Below are 9,761 nucleotides of genomic sequence, written 5' to 3'. Positions count from 1 at the left end.
TTCTCCTTTCTTACACAAAAGCTTTTATGCTATGCATACTCTTGTCTGAACATTATATCCTGAAAATTGCTTCATAAACATCTTCCTCACTTTTACAGCTTTGTGGTACTCCGCTGAGTTTAAATATAATGATTTTTCTTGTTGGTCTCATACATTTGTGCGTTTGGGTAATTTCCATATTTACTATTACAATTACTGAAGTACTCATTGTGTGTTGGTACCTTCATATCTTGGAAGTGTATCTTCTGAGAACATTCCCAGAGGTGAGACTATTGAGTAAAAGGGTAACACAAAGTTTTGCACAATATTGCCAAATTCCTGGTCATAGAGGCGGGTGCCATTTTGTAGTATGCCAGGAAGGCCTAGGACTGCCTCTTTCTCCATGGTCTTGCCATCAGAACACACTGTCAGGTTTTTGATTCTTTGCCAAACTGATGGGTAACAAATGTTATCTCAGTGTAGTTTTATTTTGCATTTCTCATAATGAATTTGTAAAAAATGTAAGGGCCTTTTTTTTTTATATCCATTCTTAATGAATTGCTTGTTCGTGTATTTTGTCCATTTTTCTGTGATTTTTTTGTCCCTTTTTTCTCAATATAAAAAAATTTTACATAAGAAATAACACCTTGAGCATATTGCAAAACATTTTCTAGTTTTAGATTTTGATTTTGCTTATTTTCTTTTGCAATGAAAGGTTTTCAGTTTTACTTTTTTAAAATCTTTTTCTGCATCTGAACTTTAGGTTTTGTTCTGTAAGTGACATCTTATTGAGCAGAAGTTCTGTTAATGAACTTTCTAAATTCTATAATTGAACTTTTATTCACTTTATCAATAATGATTGTTTCTGTGTCCTGTTTGAGAAAGCCACTCTATCCTAACATCATAAAGATTCTTCAGTGTTATCTTTCAGAAGTTTATCAGTTTTGCCTTTCATATTGAACTCAGTATACAGCAAGGAATTGATTTTTGTGGATAGTGTGATTTTTGTGGATTTGCATTTCATTCATTTATCTTCTTCCATATAATAGTGCACTTGCTCCAACACTAGTCATAAAAATGACTACCCTTTCACCTGCTCTGTGCCTGTCTGCATGATCTGTTTCTGATCATTCTGTTCCATTGGCCTATTTGGAATTAATGACTGTGGCTTAGTAATATATCTTAATAGAACAGTTTTTCCTACTTTTTTTTTATTCCTCAACAATGTGATAATTCTTGGTTCTTCACATTTTCAATTTAATTTTATATATTGTTGCTGTAACCTAATATAGGATTTAAACAAAAATATCTGATTTCAGTTTAGCTATAGTTCATAACTATTGTCAACTGCAGTTGATTTAATTTAAACCTTGATCTTATTCCTGGGCTTGACTATACATATCCTTTGATAGAGAAATGGATACTGGTTCCCAGAGTTAAAGCTTCTGGGTAAGCTTAGAAACATACTCAGTTCTTGCTGGAATCTTTTCATTTTCACCCTGAAATGTTATCACATTTACATGACCTAATGTCCTTTTGCCATTTGTGACACAGTTCAGTAGAAAGAGGTTAATGTTTCTCTTGCCTACACATCACCCCCCTTTCCTTCCTCCAACCTGTGTAAAGCATGTATTGTCTTTCCAACTATTTGCTTGTTTGTTTTCCAGTACTGAGGATTCAACCTGTGGTCTGGTTAAGTCACTGAGTTGCCCAGGCTGGACTCAAACTTGCAGTATACCTACCTCAGTCCTGGAGTTCTGGAATTATAGATGCCTGGCTTTTTTCCTTGAGATTCTGCCTACATTTACAAAACAACCAACCCAGACTTGCTTGCAGTTCTAATTGTCATGGTTTCTTCACCCACATTTTCCTCCACCCACAGACCCGACACCAAAGAAACCCGGGCTTTTCTCTCCTCACTTCCTCCATTCTTAAAATGGTCATCTCATGTTTGCCCAGGTCCTTTCTTCCTGTCAAATGAAGTAGGAGCTAAAAAGAAAGGAAGAATTGAAAAGGAAGAGGGTAACTTCTATGCTAGGCCCAGCTGTGCATCTTATAACATGCCTAATACAATAGAATGTCAGCATTATTACCCTTTCATAGAGAAGGGTTAAGGCTTATACATGAACTCACACAGATAATAAATGTTAAAGCTGAGATTTAAATAAATATTTAAATTTACATTAAATGTTAAACTTTATTAAATTTAAAAATTTAATGTAAATAAATGAGCTGAGATTTAAATGTAATTCTGTCTGAATTCAAATCTTTTTTTTTTTTTTTTCACACGGGCACACTGCTACCCAGCAACTGAGGCATGTTCTTACAGTTGAAAACATAAGCTCAAACCCTGAAGCATGTTTGAACAGGTAGTCTACAGAAAAGCAAGGCAAAGCCTAAGGGAGAACATGAGTTATGTCTTTAACACTGGGGACTGGCTGGACAGGGTGAACAAGAGGGGTTTCTCTTTGGGAAAGGACAGTTCAGATGGAACCAGGAGACATTAGACACTGGTGGTAAACACTGGTGACATTTTGACCATGTTCTGGAGCATGTTCAAAATAAATGGTTTAGATGAAAATCTATACTGTGGCCATCAGCAAGAAACCTTAACAGTAATTAACTGCAGGAAGTTTTTTCTATCCAAATCATTTTTTTTCTAAATGTAAAAACATGCATGCTATTTTAGAAAACTTGGACAATACTAAACAGCATAAAGAACACATATGTTTGCGAATATAGCTGCTTTTGTTCCTTGAGGATGAATTCTTAGATTTCATCTAAGAAATGAAATACTCTATGTGTTGGACATAGAATGTGTTCATATTCAAACTGTCAAATTGGCCGAATAACCAAAGATCATGAATTTTAAAGCAACAGACTGGAAATGCAAATAGCCAAAACATCTAGGACTTTGCTGCCGTGAAATTAAACTCTATGTGCCATATCACTTTTGCCTATCAGAATATATCTTTTTTATTTTTCAGTATTGAGTGACAGCTGTGAATCAGACACTGTGCAAATACAAAAAAAAAAACCCAATAAAAATGAACTCAAAGAGGTTTTAATCTAAAAGAAATACTCCCATTTATTAAGCTCTTTTTGGGGACCAGGACTGTGCTAAGCTCTTTACAAACGTCACAGCATCTGATCGCAAACCCCGCTAAGGTAGGTATTTTTATCCACTGAATGGGAAGCAGATGTTCACAGTCTGACTGGCATAACTCACACAGCCATAACTGCTGGAGGATGGGAGCGCAGGTCCGAATGACCAGCCATCTCACCATTCGCTTCTGGGTAAGGGAGATTTTTTTAGAGCCTAAAATCAATAGATAAATCATCTACATTTCACAAAATGAAATAAATGACTAGGTGTTTGTCAGGGTGCAGTGAAAGAGGCTCTCATGTTGGCAGGAGTACAAACGGATATATCCTTCCTACAGGGCCGTCTAGCTAAATCATCATAAGCCTTACAACATTTCCATCTCTTTACCTGAAATTGTATTTTTTGGACTCTGTCCTAACTAACATGCTGGACCAGCACAAAGGAAATGAATTGAAGCTAGATAATGGATGCATGAATCTCTGTATTCAAAGTCTAAAAATATAGGATTTATGTAAAAAGATGATTTCATGATGCATTGTTTACTGGTGACAAATATATTGTGGCCTTCTATGAGACAAAATAATATGTAGCTATTCAAAAGGGTGTTTTTGAGAAAATTTAGTAATGGAAAATGCTCTCAATATAAACAGGATGTAAAACTGATAAAACCATTTCAATTATGTAAGAAATTTAAAGAAAGCGCTCTAAAATGTTAATGGCAGAATTGCAGAGGTTGCTTTTCTTATTTTTGTAGTTTTTAGTTGTGTCACACGCCATTTATACGCAAGAGCAAAAGTAGTTTTTTATACTTAAGAAAAAATCTGTTGTTTATAGGAGATGACAGTTGATCTTTACTATAACAGAATCCTTATTGTCACTGTCAGAGATACATTACTGGTAATCTGATGAGTGGAAATATTCAGCTAGTAAAGAAGGTCTTTGGCAAAGAGGAGGTTGAATCATTGGTTTTGTAATTTATATGCTGTACCTCTACCGCAGAACATTCATTTGTGTTTATAAGAAGTAATTCCATCGTAAGGGAATGAGGGAAAAATTAACAGCTCGGCTTTATTTCTGTGAATGCTTTGGAATTTTTCTCTTAACAATCTATGTTTTCATGTATTCATGCACTAATTTTTTAGCCTGCTCTTTGCCAGGCTTGGTGGTAGGCTTGGCTTAAAAGAAGACAAGAGTGAGGTACCTACCCTTAAGGAAACTCAGTGTAGTGGGAGAGACAGAGTGTCAATAGTTATTACACTGTGTAATAAAAGGCTGGGGTGGAGGGAAGCTTAGGAGGAACCTAGGCTGGGGGTCTGGCAACTTTCCACAAGTCACATGCTGTTAAGAATTTTTATTTAGCCAGATTCAGCACAATGTCCATCAACATACCAATGACATTTTTCACAGAACTAAGGAAAAAAATCCTCAAATTTATATTGTAGCACAAAAGACCTAGAATAGCCAAAGCAATCCTGAGCAAAAAGAGTGGTGCTGGCAGAGATCACTATTCCTGAACTGTATAAAATATAGGACAAAGCTATAGTAACAAAGACAGCATTGGTACCAATGCAGAAACAGACATGTAGAGCAATGGAATAGAATGGAGAACAGAGAGAGAAATTCATGAAACTATAGCAATCTGATCCTTGACACAGGAGCTAAAAGCATAGGTTAAAAAGCATGTTTAACAAAGGATGCTGGGGCCTAGGATTTGGCTCAGTGGTTCTGCCACCTGCCTCACAAGCACAAGGGCCTGAGTTTGATCCCCGTACCAAGCCAAACAAAAAAAAACCAAAAAACAAAAGATGCTGGGAAAACTGGTTATCTATGTGCAGAAAAAGGAAACTAGATTCCTACCTCTCTCCATGTACTAAAATCAAATGAAAATGGATCAAAGACCTAGACATGAGATTGGAAACTTTGAAAAGACTAGAAGAAAACAATGGAAATACTTGAAGCCAGACTTTCTGAGAAGGAACCCATGGAAAAACAAAATACCAAGCATCAATGAATTGAAAAGCTTCTGCACAGCAAAGTAAATAACAGAGTAAAGAGACAACCTATAGAGTGGGAGATCTTTGATAATTACTCTTCTGATAGAGGATTAATTTCTAGAATATATAAAGAACTCAAAAACACCAGTAAAGAAAAAAAAAAGCAGATAGCTCAACCAATAAGTGGGCAAATGAATAGTGAATGCTAAAAAACAAAACAAACAACAAAAATAAAAAAGTCCAATACATATGAAAAAAATGACAAAAATACTCAACATCTTTAGCCATCAGGGAAATGCAAATTAAAAGTATACTGAAATTACTTCTCACCTCAGTCTGAATGGCTATCATCAAAAATACAAAAACCAGAACCAGTTGTGGTAGCACCTGCCTGTAAGCCTAACACATGGGAGGCTGAGACAGGAGAATTGCACAATTTCAAGGCCAGCTTGGGCTGCATAGTGAGTTCAAGGCCAGCCTAAACAACATAGTGGTACCTTGTCTCAAAAAACCAAACCAAACCAAACCAACAAACCCAAAACTAATACTGGTGAGGGGGAGGTGGTGTACCCTCAGATACTGTTAGTGGGAATATAAATTAATATAGCCATTGTGGGAAGTAGTAGGGAGATTCCTCAAAAAATAAAGCAGAGCTTCCATTTGATCCAGCTACACTATACATCAGTCAAGTACCCCCCAAAAGTCAGCAGCATACTATGGAAATACCTATATACTCATGTTTATTGCAACACAGTTCACAATGACTAAGCTATAGAAAAAGCTTAGGTGTCTACCAACAAACAAATGGATAAAGAAAATGTGACGTGTGTGTGTGTGTGTGTGTGTGTGTGTGTGTGTGTGTAGTGTAGATTATATATGTATTTCAGCCATAAAGAATGAAATCTTGTATTTGCAGGAAAATGGATGGAGCTATTTTATTAAATGAAAGAAGCCAGACTAAGAAGCCAGGCATGGTGGTACAGTTGTATAATCTCAGTACTCAGGAGGCTGAGGTAGGAGGATTGCCACAAGTTTGAGGTCAGTTTGGGCTAAATAGTGAGACCTTGTCTCCAAAAAAACAAAAAACAAAAAAAGGCCAGGGATTTAACTCAGTGGTTCTGCCACCTGCCTCTCAAGCTTAAGGTCCTGAGTTTGATCCCTATACAAAGAAAAAAAAATCTAAGAAAATGAACAGTATACTCTGTACTTTGGTATGTTTAATATGTCTGTTTGTGGAAATGTGGAAATTAATTACTATTCAGCACACACTAACTATACAGTGTCCTTGGTCTTATCCAGAATGTATGAAAGTTCATTTTTAGCAGTAGTTATGTCTTCCCATAATTCTTTTTTTTTTTTTTTTTTTTGGTACCAGGGATCAAACTCTGGTCCTTGCACTTTTGAGGCAGGCAGCAGAACCACTGAGCTAAATCCCCAGCCCTCCCATAATTCTTTAGTGATGATAATATACAGCCTCTTGAGGAAATAATTTCTAATAACCTAGCCTTAGTGTGGCATAAGGTGAATGGCTAGTCTTGCTTCATCGAAGAATGAGTTACCCCAGAAGTTCAGGATAAGCTTGGGCTTCAGTGCTGGGCTGGGGATACAGGAGGGTGCAGGAGGCCTAGCATGAGTGCAGAGCTGAATGCCTAGGAAAGAGGAAAGGAAGTGATTCTAGGCTTCATGTCTCTCTTGGATATCCTCAGTACCTCTGTAGAGCACACTATTTCAATATTCAGCTGCCAGCACCAGAATTGACTTGCCCGTGGGCCACCTTCTGCCTCTTGTGTTTATTTTGAGTGCCTGTTGGAAGGCCAGAAGCTCAAGAGAATTAATGTGTTCTGGGAGAAGCCTTCAGCCAATTCCTAATAGGAGTCCCTATGTAGATGTCCCAGCTTCCTCACCCAGTGCCTTGGAGAACAGATGTCCATACTTGATGCTGGCGTTACAAGTGGAGTGAAGCTGCAGTCACGCACAGTGGCAGCTGGCTTGAAAACATACTCTTCATTGGCCACTTTCCCTCCTCACTTCATTTCCTTATTGGTATTTTCCTTCACTTCCTAAGTAAACTCATGCTCCAGAATCTGTCCTAGGATATGCTTCAGAGAAAAGGTGAGAACTAAAATACCTCGCCTCCTCTTTCAGAGAGAAAGCCTCAGGCACTGGGCATAAATGTTGTCCCATCTCCAGGGCGGGCAGGATGAGTAAGAAATCAAAGCGAAGTCACTGGTTAAGTGATTATTAGATTAATAATATGCCTATGCAGTCTGGAAGAGACTGTCTGGAAAGGTGCTGCCAACCTTTGGTCTTTTTCTGCACTTGATGCTCACTGGGACTCTTCTACTTGTAAGACTTTTCTTGACCCTGGGCAAAATTCTATTGATGAGGATTCTACTTTCTAAATTGTCATCCTGTTCCACCCTTGCCTTTATGAAATGGTACCAAATCATCTTGATGGAACAAGTCTACTTGAGTGACTGAATTACACATTTACAGCCAGTCACTTGATTTACTTCCTGTAACCAAATACTTTTTATTCCATTTGCCTTCTTCTGGGGTAAACCACATAATCTGCTATTCTAATCACACAATCCTGTAGGATCTGTCTAGCCCATTAGCAGAACTGAGGATCATCTACTCACTACTTTCTCCTAATACAGTGGCTAGAAGAGTGAATATGATGTCAACAAGTAGAGATAAGAGTGGATTTCTTGGAACTTCCAGATAAAATAATGGGGAAAGGCTAAATGTTCTAGGAGGAATTGAGATCAAAAGATCTTTCAAATTTTTGTGTTTGACATCAACCAAACTGAAAATTTCATAATCATCTTTGATTCCACCCTCAAATCTCTGACACCCTTGCTGCTCCTCCTGCCAGCACCTTGACTCAGGTCTCACTTCTACTCTTCAATCGCTTGAACAGCCTTCAGTCTTGTTCAAGGCATATTCTCTCCATTCTCGACTCACGTGCTGGAATGTTCTTTCTAAAATGCAAACCTAACCATGTCAGTCTCTTCTTACCCTTCTATGCATTCCTGCTGCCCCCAGGAACTTGTTCAGATTGTTGGCATGACCTATGAGGCCCTCATTTTCAGGACCCTATATCCCTCTCCAGCTCTCTCTCCACTCACTTCCTTGCATAACACCCTGCTTACCTGTATGTCTGAGAATAGAATATGGAGTTCTCCATAGTCTGCCCCTCTTTTCGTTCTCCTCCTCCTCCTTCTCCTGCTCTTCCTCCTTCTCCTCCTCCATGAACTGTCTTCTGCTGGTCTGCCAAGACTGAGTCGAGGTGTCACTCTGATAAGACTTCCCCGACCCTCCAAACTGGATAGTGTACCTTGTACTTTGCTATGGTGGCACTTATCAGCCCACTTTCTATTTGTTTATCCACAAGTTCGGCCTATGTACTTGAAGTTCAAGGGGATACAGAAACTGATGTCTAATTCTTCTAGAAATATCCCAAACTGAGAAATGTCTGGAGCTTCCACTTGAGGCTGAGAGAGAAAAGAGGGCTTTGGTGGGAGGGGTCTGTCCTTCAGGGTTTGGGTGGCACAGGAGCAGGCTTTTCCCTGGGACTAAGGGGACAGCATGGAAAGAATCTGGGCTTGAGTTCTTAATTGGGGAGTAGCCCAAAGGCACTGCTCAGCAAGGAGAAATGAGACACCAGAAAGAGTCCTTAGAATGAGGAGTTAAGGGTGTAGCTACCAGTAGTCAGCAAATTATTGCATCTCTTGCTCCAGACAGTGCTATGGTGGGAGATCTATACAGGGGTCTCTAAATACCTCGCATACAGGAAAAGGAAAGCAATTATTCACTGCCACAACTTGTCCAAGATCTCACAGCAACAAAGCTGGGTTTAGACCCTGATTCCAGAATACAGTCTTAATGACAAGTTCAAGCAGGTGGATGGCAGGGGAAGGCTGACTGAGAGAGACTTCACAGTAACAGTGGAAACCGGTAAGATTTCCTGGGGAGATAGGTGGGGGACTGAAAAGCATCATGGCTCATAATACCTCTTACAGGTACAACTTTAAACCTCTCTAGGCAGAAAACTCAACTGTTCCCCTAAGGGGGCACAAAGCGAACCTCCTCATATCCTCTGATACATCAATCCTGGCGCATGCGGTTGGGCCTAAAGAGTTTCCTTACAAAACAAATCTCCCAGTTGCGTTGCTGGGGGAGGTCAAAGGGAAGTAACTCGGATGTCTCTATTTCATTGCTTGCTTTGTTCCGGGATCCACCAGGATGCCTTTATCCACCTCAGTACTGAAACTGCCAAACTTGCAGCTGAGGCGGAAACAAACAGAACTGATCCCTGTCACTGAAGGAGGAGACTCAGCCCTACCCAGGCTTGCAGTTGGCACCACTTAATTCCAACTCATCTCCTTAGGTGCTTCTGCTTCCTTTAACCAGAGGCTCAGCAGAAACATAGAGAATGTGTGCTGCTGCTGGTGCGGCACCACCCGAGCTCGATGCTGGAGTGGGAGTGGGCTGGGCGTGGGAACGGCAGGCGCGCTCTTGTGAGCCCCGGCGCGTCACTGTCGCCGCAAGAGAAGCTGCGCTGTCCAATAGGTAGAGGCCCTCGCTAGCACCCCGGTGGGAGCAGAGATATAAAAGTGCGGAAAGAAACCCGAGCGAGCGGACGGAGGCAGGGATCCGGGGTCTAGGACCCTAGGCAG

This window comes from Fukomys damarensis, unplaced genomic scaffold (assembly GCF_012274545.1).
Source record: "Fukomys damarensis isolate Sample0158 unplaced genomic scaffold, DMR_v1.0_HiC HiC_scaffold_16, whole genome shotgun sequence".
Taxonomy (NCBI): Eukaryota; Metazoa; Chordata; class Mammalia; order Rodentia; family Bathyergidae; genus Fukomys; species Fukomys damarensis.
This window is presented reverse-complemented; position numbering follows the sequence as displayed.